The sequence below is a fragment of the Symphalangus syndactylus genome, chromosome 11 (genome assembly GCF_028878055.3).
Source record: "Symphalangus syndactylus isolate Jambi chromosome 11, NHGRI_mSymSyn1-v2.1_pri, whole genome shotgun sequence".
In the NCBI taxonomy this organism is placed as follows: Eukaryota; Metazoa; Chordata; class Mammalia; order Primates; family Hylobatidae; genus Symphalangus; species Symphalangus syndactylus.
In genome coordinates, this window is record NC_072433.2 from 125,105,910 (window position 1) to 125,133,288 (window position 27,379).

General features: G+C 44.2%; 2 long non-coding RNA genes across 2 annotated transcripts in view; one reads left to right on the forward strand and one right to left on the reverse strand.

Moving 5' to 3' along the window:
• The window catches only part of LOC129492834 (uncharacterized), a 45,061-nt gene extending 39,029 nt beyond the window's left edge, over positions 1-6,032 (reverse strand). Inside the window, exons 1-2 of the long non-coding RNA XR_008660966.2 lie at positions 5,744-6,032; positions 4,275-4,353 (exon numbers count right to left, since the gene is read on the reverse strand). This is a non-coding gene — a long non-coding RNA (uncharacterized lncRNA). The remainder of the gene's footprint in view (positions 1-4,274; positions 4,354-5,743) is intronic.
• Positions 6,033-6,041: 9 nt separating this feature from the next.
• Positions 6,042-27,379, forward strand: part of LOC129492835 (uncharacterized) — a 46,277-nt gene continuing 24,939 nt past the window's right edge. Inside the window, exons 1-2 of the long non-coding RNA XR_010114339.1 lie at positions 6,042-6,306; positions 13,121-13,494. This is a non-coding gene — a long non-coding RNA (uncharacterized lncRNA). The remainder of the gene's footprint in view (positions 6,307-13,120; positions 13,495-27,379) is intronic.

Consider the following 27,379-nt stretch of genomic DNA (forward strand, 5'->3'; position numbering starts at 1 on the left):
TAAGCAATGAGACAGAGAGACGGGTGTGTCTGCATCGATAGGACAGAGGAACCTCCCAGGACCATCCATCTTCTGTCTCCTCCAGTGACATCCAACTGCCCCGCTCCTAGTCTGGGATTTGGGGATGACAGACAACATCCCTAATTGCCAGTGCCACACTACAGAGACGGGGTGGATGTTGGGCTCTGAGCATAGCCCCCGCTTCCAGCCCTGACAACAACTTCCTGGAGATGCTGCTTTTTTCTTCATGCGCAAATCCTACTCAGAAAGTGGATGTTCCCCTTTACACTTGATCATGTGGGAGATTTAACCCTTGGAGGAAATGGTAGCAGGGACAGCAGAGACTTTTGTGGATGTGGATCTGTTCCAGTGTTAGAGCTGTTTGTCCTGTCTCAAGGAGAAGGCCCTCATCCACTCTTGACCTCAACTGCGGCTTCTTCAAAATGGATAAAATGCTGTGCTGATGTAAAGAATGGTGATCAGAAGTGATTACAAAGCACGCTGCAAGCACAAACATAATGATTGATTTAAAAAAGGAAAATGTTATCAGCACTGGACAATGCCAGCATCCCCTCTATTTTTTTTTTTTTTTGGTTCCTATGAAGCCACCTGGGGATCAAGTTTTTCATTTCTCCCTTCCTTGATTAGGATGCGATAAGGTTCACATGCTTCCATGACCCGCTGCCAAGTACATGGGTTTTATGTTAGGCACCTACTTCTGGGAAGAGATGGGTGGATGGTCAGGGAGAGAAAGTAGAAAAAAAAAGGTTGTCAGTTGCAAACTCAAGAAGTTATCTCTGAACTTCGATGTAATAATTAACCGGTAATTAAATTATTAAAACAAAAATAGCCTTCTCTCCAAATCCCCAAGCAATTGCTAAAGAGTAAACTAGAGCTCTTGGAATGACAATAACACAAAACGGCAGCAGGAAGCTCCAGATAGGTGCGGGTTGGGAAAGCTGCCTGCTGAAACTCCTGCTCACCTGGATGTTGAGCTGCTTCTAGCACTCCTGCCTCAGTCAGCTTTAAGGAGAAAGTCATGTGTTAGCTCAAAAAATCTGATGATGTTCTCACTTGGTTCCAGAAATTCTGATAGGGGCTGGAGTTTCCTAGGTGAGTGAGCTAGAGAAAGTTCCTCGTTTCATGGAACTATCATTCTAACGGAGTAAAGGAAGATCGTCAACTGGTAAACAAGCCAACAGACACAATAACCTCACAGCCTGATAGGTACTTGAAAAAAATTAGTAAAGGTCATAAAATGTCAATGTTGTTAGCAACGGACTGAGATTAAAGTCTGCTTCTCTGTCTTCCATTCCATTCTCAGGAACCAAAGATAAATTTTTGAAGGGAAAATGTGATTATGCATAATCATTGGACTGTGGCATTTCATTACTGGCCCTTTAAATATTATCTTTTTTTTCCTCCACGAAACTGCACATGTCATGAAAGTGGAGACAGGGCTGCTTTTTCACTTCACCCCCTCACTGTTGCACATAGTGGGAGCTCAGTAAATATTTGTTGGATGGATGGATGGATGAATTAAGAGAGGTTCTATTTGGTAGTGGTGGAGGGGACTGCTGTGATTGATACTTAAGACAGGTGCAATCCAATTGGTGTCTATCAAGGGAGCAGCCAACTGGCGAAGCAACATGAAGCAACACATAGGTTGCCACTGGAGTTAGGAAACTGACTCTAGGTTTGGCTCATCATTGGCTGCGAATATGTCAACTTCATGGCCCTTTGTGTTCCAACCCCGGCATAAAAGTGTAGAAAGGTAAACCTCAGAGCAGCAATTTGGTGGTATGAGGTCTAGAAGGATTTCCACTGTTAGGCCATTGAGAAGAACGGTCAGTTCAATGACTTAATATTGCAATTTAGAATCCCAAGAATGCAGGAGAGGTTGTAGGGTCAAGAGGAGATGAGCTTAGCCCTCAGGGATTCTTAAACACTTAGATTATGGTGTTTATGAAGCTACTCTGAGTTCTTCCTTTATTTGCAGAATTGGCATAATCACCAAGTAATGAGCTTTGCTGTTAGTACCCTGATTCTGTTTATGCCCATTACCTTTGCTTTAACATTACATCCACATCATTCCTAAAATGGTTATGTTTCCTATTTAAGCCAATTGGAAGTCTGAAGGCTAAAAGCTTTTTTGAACAATCAAAGATCTGAAAGTCAAACTGGCTTCATCAAAAGGGCAGTGAATTTCCTAAGAGAAGTGAGATTCAACTTGAGGCTGGACGTGTCAAGGATGTTAAAGATCAAACGCTGGCAAATAATTGAAAAAAAAAATGTTTGCATGAAATGCTGTCTGAACCTGACATTTTGTGAGCCTGTGACATAAAACATTCATTTGGTGAGCTGTCAAAGAAGACTTTATCCTCTTATGCATCCATGACAAATACTTGGGATGAGGATCCAGGGGTTCTTCTAGTCCTTGGTTTTCTCATCTGTGAAAAGGGGTTGAAAAATTCTATCTCCGAGAATTGTTGTAAGGCTTCCAAGGGGTAATACTTAGGAAATACCAGGTTCCTAGTCAGCACTTAATAAATCTCGGTTAAATTTGAATCTGAACTCTTTCAATACAGGGGCACTGAAAGTTTAGCCTTTCTCAATAATATAAGCTACCCTGAGCCAAGGCAAAAATAAGTAGGACTCCAACGTTCCCACTCCCTGATTATGGAAGCAGTGAAAAATGTGTTGATTTTATCCTTTTGGTGAGCTGTACACCCACCTAGCAAGACCAGGCCTAAACATATGGTCCCAATTTCTTGTCTCAAGGGAAAGACCGGTGTTCTTAGAGAAGCTAATTTTTACCAGTATCCGTAAAAAGTAATTTCCCATCCATGGAAAGTGGATTGGCCTGAACACGCTGTGTTAACTGTTCTCAGGGCAGATGCCAAGCCCAGCAGAGGGCATTTGCCTGTGCTAGCTCTACTTCTATCCACTCTCATCTCCAACTTCTACCCTCTGTCTACCTGTGAGACCTCACAGGTCTGTTACTCTATGAAGCCTGTCTTGATTGCTCTAATCGGGTTTAAGTCCCTTTAGCGTACGTTGTCACTGTGTCATGAACATACATCTTTGTAGTGGTGTTAAGTTTGGGTTTGTGAAGGTTTGGGTAATATTATTTCTCCCACTTGACTGTAAGCCCTGTCTGTGTTGGCTCCCTATATCCCAGCATCTAGCAGAGAGGCAGAACAGACGCCACAGGAATACTTGCAGAAGGGAGAATGCTTGGAGGCTGTTGGCTGAAAAGAAAACTGAAAGCAGGAGAGGCAAACATTGTGTGGATAGGTGTCTCACTGCACCAGGCAAAGCCGGGCAAACAGAGGGAGTGGAGGGTTACAACAGGAGGGATTTAGGACAGTGTTCAGGAAGAAAGCTGCTTTGCAAACATCCTTTAAAATTCAGGGCTGCCTAAAGAGTTACAGTGGGATCCCAGGGAAAACAGCCAGCAATTATATCAGCCTCTGCAAACAGAATAATCTGCTTTGCTCCAATCCCGATTTTTATTTTCCATAGGTTTTAAAAAAAAGTTAGAAGATAAACTTTATGGCGAAAGATTATAAGCAGGGTTCTGGCTAGGCGTTTTAAGCTAGGGGGATTTAAGGAAAGGAGACAGTACTATCTCTCTGAGACCAAGTGAGCCTCTGCCGATGGGTGGAGCAGAAAACCTCTCACTGACTGGGCGATACTGTCTTGTGTTGACGTTCAAAAACATCTCCTTTATGTTATCAAAAGAACCATCTCTTAGGTGCTGTCTGTTAGGGTAGGAGGTGGGCATGCCTAGGTCTTCTCCTGCTGAGAAGGGAAGAAGGAAGCTAGCTGGGGCCTTTCTGCTGAGCCTGTTAGACAACAGCGCAGTGAGTACAGACACGTTTCCCTCGAGTGCCAGGCTGAGAGCAAGGGCGAGGGTGGCACACAGGCATCTGCTAAGCAGAAAAATGTCATGCCAGCAGGGGCTTCTTCACCGGCCAACCCTGCTCCTAGCTGGCAGGCCACTTCCCAGGCAGTTTCCAAACACAAAAAAAGATTTCATTTCTGACTTCATTTTTTTTTTTTTTGGCTTCTGCATTCCCAGTCCCTACATTCTGAATAAACAACCTCTTGTTGTAAATGGATAACTTGTAAGCTACAGGCACTCAGGGAGAGCAGAGAAGCTAGCTAAGGTGTGGGGAGGGGGAGGGGGAATCTGTGCTCCAGGACTGGGCCTGCCCACTGTGTTGTTATGTGACTGGGCTACATGTGTCTCCATGTCTCCGTGTCCTCACCTGGAAAGAGGGATAATTCTGCATGCCATATTGACAACCACAATGGTGAAGCCATACAAGATGAATTAGAAGGAGGCACCTTGAAAAAAAGAAAAAAGGAAACTGTATAAGAAAAAAAACCCCACACAGTTTGTTAAATATGCTCAGCTTGATAATTCTTCATAAAATTAGAATCACAGTGACTTCCAGTATGCAGTTGAGTTTACGTGAAGTCTGCAGTCACTTGTTAGAGAAATGTTCCTACAGACTGCCTTCACCAGGCAGAGAACTGGCTCTGCTGTCTCACAGATGTGGGAAGTGACCACCTTTGATCAGAGTAGCCTTGATCCAGTCACTTTCCTCTCTTGAGTTGTAGTTCCCACATTAGTTGAGGGGAAGCTGCAGAGGTGGATGTGTGCTGCAGGATGAAGATAAGATATTCCCCAAACACACAGAACATTTGTTTTTTCTACTCATTCCTGGATTCTTGAGGAACATCCACCTAAGATGCAAGTGTTAAATACAGTAATGGGGCAGGATGGGCCAAGGGTGACAAACATGCTCATTCTGAGAATTGGTAGTTATGCATAGGACTGCATGGGGCTGGCATAGCCCTGGCGACGTAGGTTTTACTGAGACCTACCCCCAGATGGTGGCCATAACCACATGGGCAGTTGTACAGCCATGCAACCACACCAGTAAGTGGGTAGAACCAAGAGCTCCAGTGTTACACAGACAGTTTCCAGTCCTGCTTCTGCCTCCCCTGCTCAGAGCCTCTGTTTACCCATGGGCACACCAAGCTCTAAATAGGATGAAGCATGGCAACTACTCAACACAGTATCTGGTAGAAAGCCCTCAGAAACGATGGTATTATTAACAGTATCATTACTAACCCGAAATACCTGGGGCTGCATATATCTCAGTTCTCTTTTCCTCCTTGGCAATTTCCATTTTCTAAACCGAGGTCCTGCTTTTTCGGCAAGGAAACTGTGCTAAATGCTCCCGCACCAGCGTGTGTGTGTGTGCGTGTGTGTGTGTGTGTCTGTGTGTGTGTGGGGGCAACAGGCTCACGTGTTGGAAGGGGCTCAGAGTGTGTGTGTGTGTGTGTATATGTGTGCAGGGGCTGGGGGCTTAAGTGTTGCAGGTGGTCCAACGTGTGTGTGTGTGTGTGTGTGTGTCCAGGGGATGGGGGCTCAAGTGTTGAAGGTGGTTCAGCGTGTGTGTGTGTGTTTGTGCACGCGTATGGGTGTGTAAGGGCTAGGGGCTCAAGCATTGGCGGTAGCTCAATGTGTGTGCGTGTGTGTGTGCTCGTGTGTGTGTGTTCAGAGTCTGGGGGCTCAACTGTGAGAGGCGGCCCAGAGGCCGGTTAGAGACTGGGAAGGACGACAGAGGCAAGACACGCCCCGAGTGCTCTCGCGAGAGTTCATCGAGTTGATAAAGTTATTAAAACACAAAATACACATTTGCATCAGGGGGAAAAAAACAAAAACCCGCGTGTCCGTCCTGTCCCTCCAGGCTGCGCAACGCTGGAGGACGATGGGAGCGCGAGACAGATGCGACGAGCCCAGCGGGTGAACCTTCCACTGGCCCGAGCTCCGGGGCTCTGCGCCCCCAGCCCCGCGCTGCCTTAAAAAAAAAAAAAAAAAAAAAAAAAAAAAGAACAGAAAAAGCCGCGGGAAGAAGCGCGGAAGCCGCCGCTTCCCGGGCTCCAGCCGCGGCCCAGAAGAGGAGGAGCCCAGACGACCCTCGCGCGCCATTGGTCCATCCGCCTAGCAACAGCCGCGGCCGGACCAATGGGAGCCGCGAAGCCGCCGGCCTCGCTCCAGAAACTTGGCTGCGGAAACGTTCGCTGTCCCAGCCAGGAAAACAAACCAGAGGTCCTTCACCCCCCAGCCCTAAGTTTTCTTTCTTACCCTGCCTACCCGCCCCCTTTCCCTTTGCAACTTGTCACCATTCCCAGCTGATGCATGCTTTAGTCGCCAAATTCTGACGCCGACGGAGGGCCTTTTCAGAAGGTCATCTCTTCCCACCCAAGGGGGAAGTCTCGTTAGAGGTAAAAGAACCGACAGGTTGAAAACGATTTGTCAGGTTTCCGAATCTGTCTTGGTCTTCAATTACAATAGCTTCACTTTTAATATATAGTGTGTTTCTGTTTGAACTGATCTGCAAGATTTGTGCCCAAAAGGAAGGGCAGTTTGAAACACTTATTATGCACCGGGCTTTGACCTCGATTTTTGTTTGCTTTCTATGCCTTATTGCATTTAATCCTCTAATTAACTGTAATTCGGAGAGTGGGTTGCCCTGTCTGCATTTAATAGATGGAAAGTTGAAGTTCAAAATGGTGAGTGGAAGTGACAGAGAAATTCTGTTATTACATGGTTCGACAGGATTCAAACCCAAGCCAGTCTGATTCCCAAGACACTGGTTTCATGATGCCAGGCACCTCTGCAAGCACTTTTCAGAACTGGCCATAAAGAAGTTCTCTGACCTACCTTGTTGGTTGTAGTTCCTGCCCCGTACTGGAGAGGAAGACGTGCTACAGAGAGAAGCTAAGAAAAATTTGAACAGACAGGCCGTCCTGGGTTTTCTGCCTCAGTCTCTTGCTATTAGATCAGACTCTTCTTTGTCCAACCCTATTTCTACCTGGCTGTCCATGCTTCATCAAACTTAAGCCCGGGTAAAAATAGATACCCAGGGTATCTATTTTTATCTGGGACTTTGGGTCTTCATTTTGAGGGCTCCCATGTCACATGAAACTATGATTAAATAGATTTGTTATGGCTTTTCTCCTGTTAATTTCTTGTCAATTCATTCAGCAGACTCAGATTAGAGCCTTCGGGGGGAAAGTTGGAACTTTCCTAAAGAAATGGTGCATATTGCAAAAATCGAATCCAGACTCTCTATGTGTTATCCTCAAGCCCCAGCTTGCTTTGTGGGTGTGTGACCAGCCCAAATGCGCACATTCTGTACTTTGAAGGTCTTACACTTGGTTTACTGCTCTGCTGTTGCTGTTTTGAAATTATTAATACGATTTGAAGAAGAGGCCGCGTGTTTTCATTTTGCACTGGGCCTGCAAATTATGTAGCCGCCCCTATGAATACAGCTTATTTAAATGTCCCAGAGGAATCTCAACGTTTTGAGAATGTAGAACCTCAAGGAAAGGAGGAAGGTTGTAAGCTGGCCGCCCCAACCCACATCACAACACACACTTAGACTTCTGCACACACCCTGCAGATAGTCAGTTTTATGACACTATAACTGTAATTTGAATCCCCAGTCTATTAAATGGGAGTGTATATATTTATGGCTGTGTTTATGTGTGTGTGTGCACGCACACGTGCGTGTGAGAACTCCGAGAGGGAATAGAGGTTTGGGGCATTTACAACACACAGATACAACCCTGATTATTGACTCTATCCTTTCCCTTTGGAGACATTACAGGAGCTTTGGACAGGCTCTGCTTTTATGAAATACACTCTTAGGAGGTTTTGGAGTGCCTGTAAACACTGGACTGTGAGTGAGGTTGGTGTGATGCTGGCTGTCCCTGGAGGGAACAAACCTTGAATACACTTCCATTGGGCCTGGCAGAAAAGCCACATGTTCTTGCATCTGTGTTACCCTGAAATCTGAATCTTCTTTTCTAGTAAAGATAGGCCTAGTTTTATTCTCTGGATTGTGTTGATCTAATTCTCTTAGTTAAGAGATGAAATGATCAGTAAATCACCAATGGCGTGAAAGTCTGAAATGAATGAGAAGAAAGCCTGAGTGTTTCCCTGACACTTAGTTTACCAACAAAGATAATCACACTCTGTGGCAGTTGTAAGGGACTCTGACATGGCTTTGAAACCATCTCCATATTTTGGAGCACTTTATTTGGTGTTGAGGGAAACTGAGGCCCTGAGAAATAGGCTAAGTTACTACAGGTTACACAGCTAGGTGGTAGTGATATGTAGGTTAGAATGCACTTTGCCTGACTTCTGACCCAGGTCTCTTTCTTGCTTTTCTGTATGAACAGAAAAATACCATAAAACATTACGTAATCAGTTCCTGCGAAGAGAGGTTATTGACTTAATAAATAACCATATGGGGTCACAAGCGAAGGTTACCAGTATGTATTAGTGGTTGCCGTTTGCTCCTGTTTTGTCTATATCATCTCATTTAAGAGAATCTTCTGGATAATATTGAGAGAACGTAGGCAGCATTATTTCCACTTAACAGATGAGGAAAGTGAGGCACAAAGTCATGGAGTAACTTGCATAGGGTCCCTCAACTTGTTAATGGATTAGCCAAGATGTAAACTCTGTTATTCTTCATTCCTAAATAACAATATTAAACCATTCAAACTATCATGGCACCCTGGTAGCCCATTTTAATGACAATATAGATTAAAGAAATGAGTCTCGTCCTACCAAACGGAAGTTAACTATTATGGTCATCATTAAGCTAACTTTGGGTCATTAATTGCTCTTAATTCAGTTTTGTCTCAAGTTTTTTGGGGCTTTATGGTGATGATGTGTTACTTCCCTTTGACATTGCGGACCAATTTAAAGTTTATTTGATGTCGACGAAAAATCTCAGTCTAGCCAAAATACAGTCTAATGATTTGCTTGGTGTTTCAGAAAAAATAGAAAAATAAAACAATTATTACCAAATGGCTTCGTTGATTAAACCATTTGGTTCTAGGTGAAACTGGCAAATATTACCTGGGGTTTGTTGCACATTCTCTGAGGTCTCAAAGCAGATCTGCTGATTCACAGTCTGTACGGTGGTACTCACACTGGGCTGCACACGGGAATCACCTGGGGAGCATTAAAACTCCTGATGTTTGATACCCACACCCTGAATTTCTGATGGAGTTGGTCTGAAAGACAGCTTGGTCATCAGGAGTGTTAAAAGCTCCCCAGTTGAATCTAATGTGCAACCGAAGTTGCAATCCATAGGAGAAACTTGGGAAGCTGTGTGTTTAGTAAGCATCCCAGGTGATGGTTCTGATCAGAGGAGTTTGAAAACACTCCTGCAACTTACATGAGAGGCGTTTGAAAACACTCCTGCAACTTACATGCTCTGTACAAACCAGGAGCAAGCACTCTGACAGGTTATTTAAGAAAAGTTTGTGGGAGAGAAGCCAGAGACAGCCTAGAGATTGCCTACAATCAGGCTCACCTGGCATAATTTGTGCATTTTTCTAGGAAATAGAGTTTTGAGTGATGAATTGAAGAGAGAAAAAACTAGCCAGAACCTTGAAACCACTTACCATTAATTCTGTCATCCTCTTACGCAGTTACCCCTTTATCCTCCAAGTCTATATTTATTGGTCATCTATTATATACTATGAATCACTTTAGTGAAGGGCTAGTAATCCAGTGATGAATAATAATATAGATACCTGGGATCTTGTAATGTTTAAAATGCTTTTGGCTGGCTTAAATGACTGAGGAAAGTCTTGATTGAATTAAAATAAAACAAACAGGATAGTATATTTGCATCCTGGCCCTTTTCATCATACTTCTTCTTTCTCAGAGAAAGCTCACATATAATGGCAGCAAAATCCATTGAAATCTTGATTTAGAAACACTTAGCAACCCTTGTCAACAATGAGTCCCATGATATTTTTAGCATCTCATCAGAATTAAAACAAATAAACAAACAAACAAGCAAGCAAAATCTCTACACAATGGAGCAATCTTGGAGAGGGAAAATTATAGCTTACTGATCAAGTCTTAGGGACAGATTTCTAACCATCAAACCATAGGCGGTAAAAGTACACAGATTCCAGCCACTCCTGGGCAGAGAGAAGTTGACCAATTTGGAAGGCAGTATTCCATCCTGAGTAAAGGAAAGAGCAGTGCTTTTCTTCCTCCCTTCTTTTCCACTCTTCTTTTTTCCCTGAGAGGTTTCATATTCCAATTCATACATGTAAGTGTCCAGTTCACACTAACACAATTTTTTTTTTTCGAGATGGAGTTTTGCTCTTGTTGTCCAGGCTAGAGTGCAGTGATGCCATCTCTGCTCACTGCAACCTCCTCCTCCTGGGTTCAAGTGATTCTTGGGCCTCAGCCTCCCGAGTAGCTGGGATTACCAGGAGCCTGCCACCACACCTGGCTAATTTTTGTATTTTTAGTAGAGATGGGGTTTCACCATGTTGACCAAGCTGGTCTCGAACTCTTGACCTCGGGTCATCCGCCTGCCTCGGCCTCCCAAAGTGTTGGAATTACTGGTGTGAGTCACTGTGCCTGGCCATACTAAGACACTTTCAAGCTTAGCATGTCCAGTGCTCAAATCCTGTCTGGTGGTGCTTTTATACTGGGCTTGGAAGAAGCATTGGATAGCAGGAGGTATATAATCTAAGTGATAATTTTTGTTTGCATTTGTAAGAGATTGCTGGGCTTAATTTTTATATTCTCGTGATTTAGTGGAGGGAAAGGAGAACAAGGCAAAAAGTAAGCCTTTTATTGAACTCCAATAAGGCCTCTTCCATCCCTGCTGTCTGGAATAGCTTGGGATGGGGCATGTGTTCTGTTACAGGTAGAGTCTGGAGTTTTCTTTTATGTAAGTGTCTCATAGGGACAGATCTGCCTGCTCTGCATCTTGGAATGATAAGCAGGTATGAACAAGCCTAGTGGCTCCAGGACATGGCAAGGTGTGCATACCTACATGACACTGAATGTCCTCAGCAAACCTGGGTGTTTTTGCAATTCCCTGTGTTTTGGAGCCTATGAACTATGTAGGGGTTTCCAATTCAGCAAGCATCGTTCCAGTGCCCGAAAAGATGTTCTGTTTCTAGGAAAAAGCTGAAAAACTCATCATTCAGATTGAGAAGGAGACAGATTGAGAGGGAGGGTCTGTTGGAGGCAGCATTTCTAATGCCCACTTGTTTCTACTGGAATCTTTGTTGGAGTTCTGTGGTCCAAAGCCCAATGTGCTATCTAGGTTATAGGTTAAACTCGGGAGCTATATTTTATTGTGGATGCATGGACAGGGAGGTGCTAAAAGTCAAACATCATCATATTCAATGATCAGAATTGCATCTCATTCCTCACTGAAACCCCTTCATGGAAGAACATTTGTTCTAACAGTCATTTCTTTAAAATGAAACATTCCGGTCTTTAAGGAGGTAGGATATTGAATATATATTTTAAAATTTCCACTAAGGTGCATTTTCCAAAATTCCTATTATATATATATGTGTGTGTATACGTGTATGTGTGCATATTTATATGCACACGTATGAATATATATCCATATGTACAACATTCATATTTATATATAAATGAATAAATTCAGCCTTTGATTTTCTCCATTTCTGAAATTAAGTAAAGAAGATCTAATTTACAAAATAATATTAATCGTCGTAAATTGAGCTTCTGCACTTTGTGATCTTTGCAAATTATCTTTAGATGTTCTAATTTCTTTCTTGTTCCCTCTTTCTCGTTCATCTCTTCCCAGCCAGCTCCCTCCATCTCCTCTTCCAACCCTTTCCTGCCTCTCTCTGCCCACACAGACTTGAAGAACCAGTTTCTCTCCTTGCCTTTACACCAAAGTCATAAACTTAAAACAAAACACATGGCCCAGAATAGGGTGCTGTCTTCAGTTTCCTTTTGCCTTCTCCTGATACGTTCTTGTTAGTTTTGGATTCTGCCCTGCAAACCCCAAGAGCACACTTTCTAGGTATGGAGAAAATAGGATGTTTTCCCCCCACACATCAGCAGAATTTTGCTGACTGTGTGGGATGCACCAACTCAGTGGTGCAAGATTTGATTGGAAGCAGCTGATGAGCCCCAGCCTTCTGGTGAGTGTGCTCACCAAACAGCCTGTCCCTTGTGGTTGCTTAAGAAAAACATCTGTAGTCTCTGGGTCACACTGATTCTCTTTTGTTCTCTTAAATGTTGAATTTAGGCTTGCCTTTATCCCAGAAGGATGGGACAAGGCAAATAGAAAGAGGGCTGCAAGCTCATGGGAGAGACTCCAGGTCTGTGCACCACTGTGACCTCATATCTAAACATTGACCTTCTAGACCCTTCCCCGTAGTGCACATGGGGATTTATAATCCCCATCCTGCCCTTCACAGATCATTGTCTTGGGGCCTTTTATAAGGCAGAGCTTTGGTGTTACCTTGCTGTAGGGCCACCTCACTGTTCTTTTTCAGGAGACTTTAAGCTCCCTGAAGCCAGACACTTGCCCTGATCGGAGCCTGACACAGGGTTACCACTTAATACATATTTTTAGCATGCTTCAATGCATACGTGAGTGTTGCCTCTTTTCTCAGCCTCTCCAACCTACTTAGAAGTGGAGAAGGGAGGTTTGACCAAAGGACACAGACCTGATTTTGGAAGTCATGGATTCACTATGTCCCCAGCATTGTCCTTAAAGGACCCCCTTCTTCAGAAGGTACCAAGATTTGCTCTGGGGACTTCCAGTATCAAAGGTACATTTAGGTTATGGATGCTTCTACTGGCCAGATGGGCTCCAGTCTCAGGGAGTGAACATGCAAAAGAACTCTCCTCCTGAACATTTGCCTGGCTTGGGTCCCCCTTTAACCTGGTCATGGTAGTGAGAGCTTGGCATGTGGGCAGTAAGGCAGGCCTCTGTTTGCTATACACATTCTTGAAGTTTATTAAAAATTTATTTTTATATTTTTTATTAATAAACTAAGAACAGTTTTACATTTACAGAAAAATTGGGCAGATAGTAGTGAGTTCTCATATTACCTCTTTCCTGCCCCCTGCATGCAGTTTTCATTATTAATATATTAGTGGGTCACATCTGTTACAATCAGCAAACTAATATCAATACATTATTATTAACTAAAGTCCCTAATTTATTCAGATTTCCATGTTTTTTTCCCTAATATCCTTTCTCTATTCCAGGATCCAACCCAAAATTCTACATTCCAGTTAGTTGCCGTGTCTCCTTAGACTACTATTGAAAGGGGCCGGGCAAGGATCAGACTACACAGGTCGCGGTCAAGAGATCTTTATTGGAGGTATCGAGCAGAGAAGGAAGAGAAGAGAAGAGAAGAGAAGAGAAGAGAAGAGAAGAGAAGAGAAGAGAAGAGAAGAGAAAAGAAGAGGGAGAAGAGAAGAGAGAGCTGCTGGTGTGCTGGGTTTCATATCCCTTGGGCCTACGTGGGGCAGGCCCAAGGGAAGGCGGGAGATGCTTCTTTCTGATTGGCCCTCCTTTGGCGGGTTCAGACAGTGCCCGGTCAAGGAGGGGAGAAGAACCCGGAACCGGCGCCATTAAGGTACCCCTGTTGCCTAACATTCCTCCCTTTTTTGTTTTTTAAGAAGTGGGGAAATGGGCATTGTAGTTCGTCTGGCTACTTCCTGCTGAACAGGGGTGTTGTGGGGGAGGGGTATGGGAGGAAAGTGAGGGTTGTGGACAGGGCACAGTAGGAGTATAAGGCCAAGTAGTAGGGTGCTATATATGAACACCTCCTCGGGTGTGAAGTCTATGAATGTTCCTTGTAGGTATAGGTCGTTCAAAGCCATGAGCCAGCCAAGGGGCAGGGAGGAGTCTGCGATGAGCCACCTGTCCATGTGGAGGTCGTCTAGGAACTGGTGGAACTGAGACACTGGGCGTTGGACCTAGGTTTAGCCCGGAAGGAAAAGAGAATGATAGTTATTTAGGGTGTTTGGCAGGCTTGACCCTGGAAATGGCTGGATGAGGGATGTTGGATGAGGGGTTGTTAAGGTAGATCTTATCTGACCAGTGTCGGCTGACTGGCCTATTGGTCGTTGATGTATTAGAAGGGTGTGAGGCTGTCTCTGGAGTCCTCTGCATCTTCACAGGTTGCTAAAAGTTGGTAATTTCTGAGGAGAAGCTGGTTAAAGGTTTGGTTAGAAATGGAAACGATGAAGTTAGTAGTGGGGGCAGAGGAGTTATTGGCAGGCATTGACTCGGATAAGGGGACGGCAGCAAGGCGGGGCTTTGACTGTGAAAAGATAATAAGGCTGTGAAGGGGGTTCGCTGGTGGAGGAAGGTGAAAAGATGTGGGAGGTGGTAAGAGGAGGTCTGTTAAGGTTTGCACATAGAAGTGGAGAAGTAGTGTATGGAGATGATGTTGAGTGTGTGGGTGATGGTTAGGGTTTGCACTGGGTAGGACCAGGCATTGCTTGGGTATAAACCTCCTTTGGCTGACTGGCCCCACATGGAACTGGATGGGTTGGAGATGTGAATGGTCCAGGACAAGGCATTGTTTTTGGTGGTGTAGTATATGAAGGGGGTTTGTGTGTTCTCCTGTTTGTAGTGTAGGTTTCTTTGATGGTGAACAGGTAGTAGGGTTGTGGGGAGAGTCTATGTTTCTGGAATGGGGGGAAGAGAAGGTGTTTTAAAGATGCGGATTTTGAGTGGGCTGTTTGGCACTGGTGTGCAAGTATATTTTGTAGGATGGTGTGGGGCTGGTGGGCTTCTTGTCTGATCCGGGTTGGTGGCCGGCTTTAACCTGGAAATATGAAGCCAAGGGGTTAGTTGTCCTCGAGATTCCTGGAGTCTAGCAGCAGTGGGGGTGCATAGTACGATTTGGAGGGGCCCTTTCCATTTTGGGGCCAGAGTTATTGAATCAGTGTGCCCAGGGGTGAATAAAATACCCAGCCACCGGGCATGAGGGGGAAGGTAGTCTGTATGTTATTAGTGTCTGGTTGGAGGCCTTCCTGCCTTTTCCAAAGCTTGCAACGGGTGAAGGACAAGAAGGGATAATTATTGTGTGATGGGATCAGTGGGGAGGTGGGATTAATGCCAGGAGGAAGTGCTGGACGACCATACATGACTTCAAAAGGAGACATGAGGGTGGGTTTCTTTGGGAGAACTCAAAGCCTGAATAAGGCTGTGGGGAGTAATTTCACCCAGTCTAGATGCAGTTCTAAGGATAGCTTGATGAGGGTCTCTTTGAGTGTGCGGTTGGTCCGCTCGACCTTTCCGGAAGATTGTGGGTGATAGGGAATGTGGAAATGCCATGGGATATTGAGGGTGGCTGCAACGTTTTGGGAGATCTGGGATGTGAATTCAGGGCCATTATCAGTCTGGAGGGACGTGGGGACCCCGGATCTTGGGATGATTTCTGACAGAAGGGTTGAGGCAGTGGTACTTGCCTTTTTATTGGTGGTTGGGAAGGTTTCGACCCATCCAGAGAAGGTGTCAACTAGGACTAAGAGGTATTTAAATTTTTTTACAGAGGGCATGTGGGTAAAGTCAAGCTGCCAATTACTGCCTGGAATGTTTCCTCTGGCCTGATGGGTTAGGAAGGATCCTGGCTTTAGTGGAGTTTGTGGATTGTTTCGTTGACAGATGAAGCAGGTGGATGTGAGCTGTTCTAGGAATTGCAAGTCAGAGGAGTCCAGAGTGAAGGAGTCGAGGAAGGTTTTTAATGTCAGAGGATTTGTATGGAAGATAGAATGAAGGTATGAGAAGAGGGCGTGTTTGGAGAGATTTGGTGATTTTGTTAGTGATGATTGTGTGAGTCGTGTTGGGTTTGATGGTTGGTGTAGGGCTAACATTACAGTGGGGGTTAAGGTTGACAAAGTTGCCTGCCTGGCTTCTTGATCTGCTTTGTCGTTGCCTTGCATTAGTGGGGGCGAGTCAATTTGGTGTGACTTAGTGTGTGATGCCTATTTTAGAGGGAAGTAGGGAGGCTTGAAGGAGGCGAGTGATGAGGGTGGCATTAGTGATAGATGTTCCTTTTGTTGTTAGGAGCCCCCTTTCTTTCCAAATTGCTGAATGAGAGAGGATGTGGAAAATGTATTTGGAGTCTGTATATCGTGTGAGTGAGGTGTCTGCCGCTAATTCGAACGCCCGAGTGGCCACAATGAGTTCAGCTTGTTGATTTGTGGTGTTTGGTGGCAAAGGCTTTGCTTCAATAGTTTCAGTGAGGGACACTATAGCGTATCCTGCGAGGCGCTGTCCATTGTATGTAAAACAACTGCCATCTGTGAACCACGTATGTTCGGGACGATCTAAGGGGCCTTCAGTGATGTGGGTTGGGCAGGGCAGGAGGGACTCTAGAATTTCAATACAATTGTGTGAAGGGGAGTGTTGAGAGATAGGCAAAAGGGTAGCGGGATTGAGGGGTGCACATGTCTGGAAGGATACAGTAGGGTCGTGTAAGAAGGAGACTAAGAGGGAGAGTATACGGCAAGGTGGGAGGGTTTGGAGACTTTTGTATGTGAGGAGATCTTTAAGTTGATGAGGGGACGTGATGACAACAGATGCCCCGAATGTGAGCTTCTTTGACTCCAGAAGGAGTAAATAAGCTGCTGCCAGGGCCCAAAGGCAAGGGGCCCATCCCTGTATGGTGGGGTTGAGCTGTTTGGACAAGTATGCGACTGCAGCAAAAGTGGGACCTTGCATTTGACCCAAGACTCCTAGGGCTAAGCCATTGTGTTGATGTACATATATAATAAAGAGTTTTTGTAGGTCTGGGAGATGTGGGCTGGAGCTTTTATGAGGGCCTGCTGAAGTAGTAGGAAGGGCCGTTTTACTGTGGCGTCTAAAGGCTCAGACAGAGCTCCTCGGGAGAGGTCATAAAGAGGCTTTGCTAATAGGGAATAATTGGGGATCCAGGTTCTAAAATATCTGGCAAGTCCTAAGAGTGAGAGTACTTCTTGTTTTGTTTTAGGGATGGGAAGACCCCTAATGAAGCACTTTTGGTCTAGGGTGATGGCCTTTGAGTTATGGGAGAGAAGATGGCCTTTGAGATAGGTGACTTGTGTTGATGAGAGTTGGACCTTTTGAGGGGATACTCGGTAGCATTTGTCTGCGAGGAAATTGAGAAGGGAAGTAGTGTTGGCCTGGGAGATGGCTAGAGAAGGACTGCACAAAAGGAGATCATCTACATATTGCAAGAGGACAGATTGGGGAAGTCTCAGTGTTTTTAGGTCTAAAGCTAGGGTTTGGCCAAAAATGTAAGGGCTATCTCTGAACCCTTGGGGAAGAACGGTCTATGTCAGTTGTTGTGACTGTTTGGTGTCTGGGTCAGTCCAGGTGAAAGCAAAGAGATCTTGTGATTGGGGGGAGAGAGGAATGGTGAAGAAAGCATCCTTGAGGTCGACCACTGAGAAGTGTGTGGCGCTTGGAGGAATTGAGGACAAGAGAGTATAGGGGTTGGGGACTAGGGGGTGAATGGGTTTAACGGCTTCATTAATGAGCCTGAGGTCCTGAACGAGGCAGAATGGGCCACTGGATTTTTTTACTGCAAGAATGGGGGTGTTGAATGGCGAGTGGGTTGGTCTAAGGAACCCCTTCCTGAGGAGATCAGAGATAACTGGTTGTAATCCCCTCAGACTAGAGGTGGGGAGAGGATATTGGGGTTGGCTGGGAAAGTGATGTGGATTTTTGAGGGAGATTTGTATGGGGGTGCATAGTGCTAACGAAGGGGTGGTAGTATCCCAAACTGCAGGATTGACGCCTGTTGGGAGCGAAGGCAGAGGAGGAGCAGGAGCCTGGTATATGGAATCAGCAACTAGGGCAATGAGTGAGGTGGATTTGGGGCGGTGGCTGGATTAAAGGTGATAGAGGTTTTGAATTTCAAGAGGATGTCCCTTCCTAATAGGGGGAGAGGGCATTGGGGCATGACTAGGAACCGATGAGAGAACATGTGACCGGAGAAGGTGCAGGAGAGGGGAGGCCAAACGTATGGTTTGGCCTCCAACTCTGACTATAGGAGATCCAAAAGGGGAAGTGGCACCCCAGAATTCCCTTAAAACCGAGAAGGTAGCTCCAGTGTCAAGGAGAAATGTGATAGAGCGTCCGTGTACTATTAACGAGACCTTGGGCCCCTGAGCGGTGATGATCTGTGTCGGGAGAGGAGTCCCAAGGCCCCATCAATCTTCGATGGCCAGACCTAGGAGGTCGAGTGTAGAGCTGGAGGCTGGCCCAGCTCCCCTTCGGGTGCCGGGGCAGTCTACGGCCCAGTGGCCAGACAGGTGGCATTTGGGGCATGGGTTGTTGGGGGGCTTGGGATTTGGGCACTGCCGGGCCCAATGTCCCTCCTTTCCACATTTAAAGCAGGGCCCAGGGGGCTCGTGTATGGGCCAATGGCCAGACGACGCCTTGTGGCTGTGTGATTTTATTATGGGCTGAGAAGGGGCCTGGAGGGCCTGTGATAATAATTGGTATTTTTGTTTTCTTGCCTTCTCGTCCCGGTTATGATAGACCTTGAATGCCATTGGCTAGTATCTCGGATTGGGGAGTGAAGGGGCCTCTGTCTAGCTTTTTAAATTTGTTTCGGCTACCGTCGGGGGTTTTGGGATCTATAGCGTTATATTGTTGAAGTGCCTTTGTAAGGTGGTCAAGGAAAGTGGAGGGATTTTCATGTTTGTCCTGTATTACCTCATGAAGTTTTTCAAAATTGACTGCCTTCTGAGCTGCTTTATGCAGTCCAGCTATTAGGCAAGTGGCAAAATGGTCTTGGGCTGCTGTGCCGTTTTGTGTGTTATAGTCCCAGTTGGGCTCCTGTTCTGGCACCGCCTGTGCCCCCAGTGGCAGGGCTGGGGCTGTTTGGTGGACCTCATCTGCATGAGCGCGAGCATGTTCCCAAACTCGCCTACACTCTTCAGGAAGAAGGGTGTTAGAAAGGACTGTGTAGATGTCATGGAAGGTGAGGCTATAAGCTTGGCAAAGGTACTGAAATTCTTTGATGTATAAAGAAGAGTTAGAGGTGTAAGAACCTAAACGTTTTTTGATTGGAGATAGGTCAGCTATGGAGAAAGGGACGTGGACGCGAACGATGCCCTCTGCCCCGGCCACTTCTCTGAGGGGGGCGAGAACAGCGTGGGAAGATTTTGAGCAAGTAGTGGGAGGGCTAAACGACGAGGAGAGGGCGGGCAGTCAGGAGGATGAGGAGGAAATGGGAGGAGGGGAAGCTATTGGGTGTTGGGGTTGGGTGGCGGCCAGAAGGCGGGGTGGGGGGTGGTGGTATGGTGGAGGTTCATCGGCAGGATCAAAGTCAGGGGCAGAGGGAGGGATTGGCAGTTTAAGGGCGGCAAGAAGTTGTTGGGGCTTGCAAGGGAGGCAAAGGTCCGGTCTGTCCCATAAGAGGAAGAAGCCATGAAGGTATGGGATCTTTACCCATTTTCCTGTTTGCACGCAATAGTTGTAGAGATCCCGAAGATCAGGATCGAGAGAGCCATAAGGAGGCCATTTGTTTTGGTTGTCTAGGGGATAGGTGGGCCAGTTTTGAGTGCAAAATTTAATTAGGTGTTTTGGTTTGATGTCTGAGGCGAGGCCAAGGGCCGACAAATTATTTAAAAGACATTGTAGGGGGGAGTCGGCCGGCAGGGATGCGGAGCCTCCCATAATGAGAGGAAGGAATAGACGGCGACGAGCTAGGCAGGGCGTCCCCCTGCTAGCTGCTTGCCGCGGAGCGAGTCAGAGCGTCTGGATCGATCATCACCGAAACGGAAGGACTGAGGAGCCTCTGAGAGGCGAGAGGCCGTGGGTCACCTGGTACCAGGATTTTAATGAGAGAAGGAGAGGGGCCCAGGCCGGAGTCGCGAGGAGGAGAGGGAGAAAACACCATTCCCTGCAGGCCGAGTCTAGAGTAAGATTTACGGCAGCCGAGAGCGGCGGCTGAGACGGGAGTTGGCCAGCTGGTGTTGGACACCAGGAGGGGAGACTTACCGAGATGAGGCCGGTGTTGGGTGGAGAGGTCGGTGAACAGCAAAATGGGCGAAGACCGGCCAGGGTCTGGACCGAGCCCGAAGAGGGATCGGGATCCCACGGAAGGGTGGGGTGTTCCCGATCCGAGTCACGGCACCAATGAAAGGGGCTGGGCAAGGATCAGACTACACCAGTCGCGGTCAAGAGATCTTTATTGGAGGTATCGAGCGGAGAAGGAAGAGAAGAGAAGAGAGAGAGCTGCTGGTGTGCTGGATTTCATATCCCTTGGGCCTACGTGGGGTGGGCCCAAGGGAAGGTGGGAGATGCTTCTTTCTGATTGGCCCTCCTTTGGCGGGTTCAGACAGTGCCAGGTCAAGGAGGGGAGAAGAACCCGGAACTGGCACCATTAAGGTACACCTGTTGCCTAACAACTATGAGCTGGGACAGGTTCTCAGACTTTCCTTGGTTTTGATAACATTGACAATTTTGAGAAATACTGGCCAGTTACTTTCTAAATATCCCACCAGTGGAATTTTTTCTGATGACTTTCTCATGATTGGACTGCATTTAAGGGATCTTGGGAGAAAGACTCCAGAGGTAAAGTGCGCTTCTCATCACACCACATCAAGGGCACATACTATCAACATGATTTGGAATTGTTGCCATTGACCTTGATTACCTTGATTACCTGGCTGAAGTATTGTTTGCCAGGATTTCCCACCATACAGTAACTCTTCTCCCCTACCTTCTATACTGTACTTTTTGGAAGAGAGTCACTATAGCATATGAATTTTTGTTCTCCACTGTGAGTACCATGGTGTCATTTCTCAAGGGTGTGTATTGCAATAGTTTTATGTGGTCTTATATATGTATGTCTCCCTATACAGAGAATGGATTATCTATGTGTTTTGATATTGGGTTGGTGCAAAAGTAATTGCAGTTTTTTGCTGTTGAAAGCAATGCTTTGCAAATTTTATAAAATACAGAGTTATGAGCAAGATTAGTTGCATGGGTATGTGATCGTTTGTGTGTGTGTGTGTGTGTATGTATGTGTGTACTGAGATCAAAATTACATGCAAAAACTTAACAGATTTATTTCTGTTACATTTTTAGAAAAAAAAGGTATGGTTACACTGTATGTACCTATTTCTTTTAGAGTATATTTAGCTAAGAAAATGCTGGCTAAGTTGACAAGAGTGATGTAATAATAATAGCAAACTCTGACGTTTATCAGGTGCTTAGTAGGACCAGTCCTGTGCCAAAGATTTTACATGCATCTTAATTGATCTTATATCAACTTTTGAGATAGCTGAGTGGCTTTGGATCATCCACTTAACTGCTCTGTTCTTCCATTTCCTCATCAATTTTATGGAAACTAGAGAAATATCTACCTTATGAAATTTTTATGTGGAATGAATGGGATCTTATGTGTGTGAGTCTCAGATAACTTAGTAACCAGCCCAAGGCTACTCAGTTAATAAATGGGAGAACTGTGGCTCAAATCCAAGTGCAAATCATTCCATATCCATCTTTGTGAACACCCTACTGTGTGCTGTATGTCCTCCTGGATAAAGTACCATCTCATTTGACTTATTCTGGAAAAGGAAGGAGTAGGAAAGGATGATACTGGGGACCCAAGGTTTCAGTTTTCTGTTTTTTCCTATCGCCACATAATTTTGGGGTAGGGTTGGCCATGAATCAGAAGCATCTGTTGAATGAGTTTTTCACGAACTGTCCTTTTATTTTCTCTTCTCAGAAGAACATCCTAGCACATCCCAAGACCCTGACTTTAAAGCTGCTTTATTTTATACTCTCCTAAAACCTGAATTTGTGGAATCTTCTGAGTGAGCACTCATCTCCTTCTTCCCTTGTTTGATGAGTTGTTGGTCGGCCTTCAAAGAGCCCATCTTCCTTGAAAGTATGTTATGCCTCTGTCACTAGTTTGATTTGGAGAATTGCAATGACTGGGTATGAAGCTTAGATGTACCTTGAACTTGAAATGATCTCAAAAAATTCCAAGATTGGTGTGTAAACTACTATCACCCCTGTGGGGTCATTATGTTGACTTGTTTTAATTTTATAAAACTCCTCAGATACAGGGAAGGAAATCATCCTTGACCTTCTTTTGCTGAAAAGCATGCTGCAGAAAAAAAATGGTGATACTTAGCAAAGATGCTAGGGACTAAATTTCTCCTCGGAAACCCTGAGAAGCAGAAGTCCTTTCTCTTTCTGGGCAGTCTCAAGGTAGCTTGAGTTGTAAATACAAACTGGTTTTAACTGTCCTCCTGAGTGGCCTTGCAACCCATGCCAGAACTGGTGAAAGATTTTTATTTCACCCAACCACGGGGGGGAACATGAAGGCACAGTCACTAGGTGTTTAATCAGCAGGTGAATTCAGGCCTTTAATTCTTTGTATACTGCAGTCAATAGAAAGTTATTGCTTAATTAACCCCTTTGAATGAATACCTTATAATTAATAAACCCATAAAGTATACCCTAAGGCTTTAAGTTGAAAAAGGCTCCCCTCTTCAAGTGGAAAAGAGAAGAAGAAAAAAAAACATGCTGAACTAATGGGAAAAAATTCCACTAGAAGGCAAAGCAATTAGGATTAGTGAATTCCATTTCATTTAAAGTTCCAAGATAGAGGAGCCATTTATCTAACAAATTAATAATGGGAGTGACTTGCCTAATACAGTAACAAGTCCTTATATTTTATTAGTGGAAATCCAAACCAAGTAATTTAATGATAGACAAGTTTCCACATATATAATTTTTTTGTTAGGCTTTTTAAAAAAATTGTCACCATACTCAGATAGTTTTAGATTTATGCATCGCTTCTAAATTAGTCCCCACTTCAGTTTGGAATGATACATTTAATATTATGGCTCTGTAGAAAAATCAATTTTTTTTAGTGTTTCCTTTCATTTTAAAGAGCTTCGTCATCTGGCTAATTGTGTCACCATAAAAAAAATAGAAGAGTTGAGGAGGTGGTTCATGTTTTGTAAGTATCATTAAATTTTCCGTGTGTTACAAAGGGGGTCTACTGGGGGCCTGATGAACGCAGGAGCTGTGGGGCAGAGCAGGAGGGAAGGTATTAATGTAGGGCTACTAAACAAATCTCTCTTTCTAAATTGAGAGAAAATATGAGATATATCCTGAAAAGTGTTTGCAGTAGCAATAGCATGACAGAGATCCACTGTGGTATTGAGTTCTCATGGAGCCTCTGGGGTTTGCCTGAGACCTAAGGCAGATTAGGAGGCCCTGAGACTTCTACCTCTCTGATCTTCTCCCCAGATAAGGAAGAATTTATTAATCATCCAGCAGGTATTTACTGTGCCTCTGCTGTATGTCAGATATTTGATGCTATTCCTTGCCTTACCTGCAAACCAATGGGGGAGCAGCTACAATAGCCTCACATGGCCTCTGCTCTCAGAGTTTGCCTCTGCATTAAATTCCTAGAGAAGAATATGCTTCAGTGTGGGGAAGGGCAAGATCACTAGTCGAGGGACATATAGTTCAAAAAAATAAAAGATTTTGGAGAAAAGCACAATGGCACCCAAGTTCCATCGGCCATGACTTTGCACAGGGCTCAGCCTCAGCTTCTGTAAGCTGCAAAACAGGTATTTTCCACACAGGCTGGTTATTGCGTTGTACATAAAATATTTGGTATATGGTGAACACTTAGAAGTCCTGGAGAATAAAATGAGACTGCAGTGAAAATGTATTTTGAAAGTCAAAAAAAATAGAGTATCAATTTAAGATACTAATAATTTTAGCAGATGGTGGAAGAAACATATTGCTTGGAAGGCAGTTGAGATATATTTATTTATTTGGTAGCTACTCTATTTTGATGCCTCTCTCTTTTGATTTTGCCCAATGACTAATAGCCTTTTTCAATTGCTTCTTTTCCACCTCCACTTTCTTTACATATGTAAAATCTTAGAGGGGGTCCCAAAGTTTTCAAATACCACCAGCACCAACAATAATAATAACAGCTCAGCAGCACTAAGACTAAATACCATATCAGGCACCCCGTATTGATCTTTCTAAAATAGTTCTGACAACCTTAAAAGAGCAATATTATTTAGTCCATTTTAGAGATATAGAAACTAAGGCTCCGTCTTTCTGATATAATCTATTACAAAGACTTTTAGTAGTAATAGTGAACATTTATAGAGTATTTATGACTATATGACAGACAGTTGACATTTTCATCCTGTTTATTTCTCATCTATTCATTCAACAAATATTTACTGAATGCTAGGTATTCATAGTGGCCCAATCAGTATGGACTGGTCAACAGGAGAGAACTCACAAACCCAGTCAGGAGATAGTATAGAACAACACTATGAGGTAGGTGCTTTCGTTATCTTTAGTTTGTGCCCAAGAAAAATGAAGATAAGTTTCAAATCCAGATACTTCACTTTTAACCATGACACCCTATTGCCTCTGAGAAAAGTGCTTGGGATCAAGAGAATTGAGACACTGGGGATGGTATGGTTGAGATGAGCCATCCTCCTCCTAGTCTATAAGATAATTGGGCCTAGATAGTCAGTGTGACTGCAGACCATTCCTTGCCTTCTCAGGAGGGGGACCAAGGCTCTGAGGCAGCAGCCCTAGTTCCTCCATTTGCCACTAATTACCATGTAACCTTGGTAAGTCACTCAGTTTTGCTGTGCTTCCCTCATCAGCCAAATGGGGATAGCCACGCCTGACTTAGAAGAAGTCCTGGAGAATAAAATGAGATTGTAGTGAAAATGTATTTTCAAAGTCAAAAAACACAGTATTGATCTAAGATACTAGTAGTTATAGCAAATGATGGGAGTAATATATTGCTTGGAAGGCAGCTGAGATGCATTTATTTATTTGCTAGTTACTCTATTTTGATGCGTCTCTTTTTTGATTTTGCCCATGACTATTGATGACACATATATAAAAGAAAAATGCTCATTGAAATGGAAAATAGAGACTTTAAACATGAAAGTTCAAGATAGATCAGATTGATTTTATTCATTTTTTTGCCTATTTCTGTTAGCAATAACTGGTCCTGTACTGCTAAATATCTAGTTGAAAATATCTTAGCAGACACATTCTACCTGTACCTAATAAATGAGACTGCCTATATAGACTGTCTGATAGTTGTACAAAGGAATCAAATGCACATATCTAACCATACGCAGGTACTCAAAGATCAATTGTATTCAATAATATAATGGATGTGTTTTTCGTCTTTAAAATTCCTGCAAGAGAGGTTATTCTTCACAGATTGAATTAGCAAAGTAGGAACAGATGAAGTCAATTGTCAATTGTTCAAATGCAGGTACATATTATAGAGACAGATCACAACCTTGGGGGCTGCTAATGTGAGAAGATAAATCCCTCCTCATAAAACGAGTGTTAGTAGCAATCTGCACCAATGCATTTAATTTCTCATATCCTTGTAAATCTTCAGAGCTCGAATGAGGTGCTTACTTCCTATTACTTCACTCAGATCAGAAGGTTTAGAATAATCCTAAAAATATCTTTTTATTTTTTCAAACCTGCTTCATTTCATTCTCAAAAACACTGTAGCATCAATATTAACCAGAGCTAGTTAACAGCGGTTTTAAGAAAATTAAAGGTTCGGCCAAGTCTAGACATCCCAAAATAAGTGGATGGGGGGTACATGATTTTGGTCCAGTTATTTCGGCCACCCTCTTAATGGATAATTTGGATTGCTGCACAGTCAATCCGCTTAATTGCCTCTGTGTTGGCCATTAAAGCAAATTGAATGCGCTATGGCCAATTTGGTCATGTCATAAAGAAATGGCCTATAGGGCCCATGGAGATGCAGAATTTCAGCCATTATTCGATTATATCTGATCAATGGAGACAGCTTATATAGGGAATCCAGGAGCTAAAATAGATCGCACAGGAGCCCCCAGCCTACTTTGCCAACCATGTTATTAGGATCCACTGTCGACAGCAACAAAATTGACCAGGTGGTTGACAAAGCATCACTTTACTTTGTCCTGAGGAGAGAAAAGTCAGTGCCCCATGACTTTGCCTGAAATATCCCGTCAGCAAACTAACAAGTCGTCTTTTCCACTTTGAGTCCTGCGTAATTTGAGAAGTAGAGAAAAAAAGTCTAAAATGTCCACTGGCAATGACCTCTAGTGTTGGTGTAAAAATAGACTTTGTGCTGCATCCATTGCGATTAATGCTGGGTAAAGGTAATTTAAGAGGGGCCTAATTTTCTTATTTTTTCAGATCTCATCTCCATGTACTTTACCTTTCCCTGCACCTCTGCTTGTCTGAGAGGTCTCAAGATCATCATTTGGGACCTCCATTTCTGCTGGGTCTGTTGTCTTAGATCGCCTTGATCTTGAGCATCTTTGTGAAGTTGAAAAGGGGAATGGCCTTATTATGGGTATTTCTGGATTATACTCTATATATTTAAGCCATAACGTAAGGAATAACTGTGGGCCATATTTACTAAACATTTGATATATGTTAGGTGCTATCTGGCGTTTTAAGTATATTGTCTTATCTAATCCTCATCTGACCCTGTGAGGTAGGTTCTTGTATGTTTACTGCATGGATGAGGGAGCTGACACTTAAAATTGTAATCACTTGTCAAGGTCAAGGTCATTCAACGGGATCAGAATCAGGACATAACCCCTGGTCCCTCTGGGTCCAAAGCTTGTAGTCTCAAATACCGTATCATCCTAAGCACCATTGATGATGACTCATTTCAGGACGGCTTAAGGGATAAGCTATCACCAATTTGTTCTTATAAATATTTACTGTTTTCAAACCATGTGTTAGGCATTGAGGGAGTACAGAGTTGAATGAAACACAGTCCTTGCTTCTAAGGAATGTACAACTAGCTGGGGAGATAAACTTGCAATGTGACAGTATGAGTTGGGTGCGTTTGGTCTGAACAGACAGCAAAGCTCTTTCCTTGTCGCCTTGCTGAGTGATGAGCTAATCTGCTCCCCAACTTCTGCTCCCTTAGCCTGTGAAGAGAAGAGTTCTCTGTCAGGGGTTCCGTGTTCTTCAGGAGCTTAGCAATGTGATAGAAACCAAAAAGGGGTCACCACCTGGAACTAGCAGTGGAGGTTTTGTCACCATTCTAATGGGGCCAGAGACTGTGGGAATATAAAACATTGACAGTGGCCACTGAAAACCACTGTGCATGTGGCCGGGCAAGTGAGGGCTGAGTCCTGGTGGATTGTGAGAAACCACGGGAAAATGGCTAGAGCCACCTCACTCACCTCAGGCACCTCCTAGGAGTCAGTGGCCTTGGCATGATTTGATTACAGGATAAAGAAAATGTGGCACATATATCCCATGAAATACTACGCAGCCATAAAAAAAGAACAAGATTATGTCCTTTGTGGTAACATGGATGGAACTGGAGACCATTATTCTAAACAAAATAACACAGGATCAGAAAACCAAATTCTTCACATTCTCACTTAAAAGCGGGTGCTAGACAATGAGTACACATGGACCTAAGAAGGGAACAACAGACACCAGTCCTTACTTGAGGG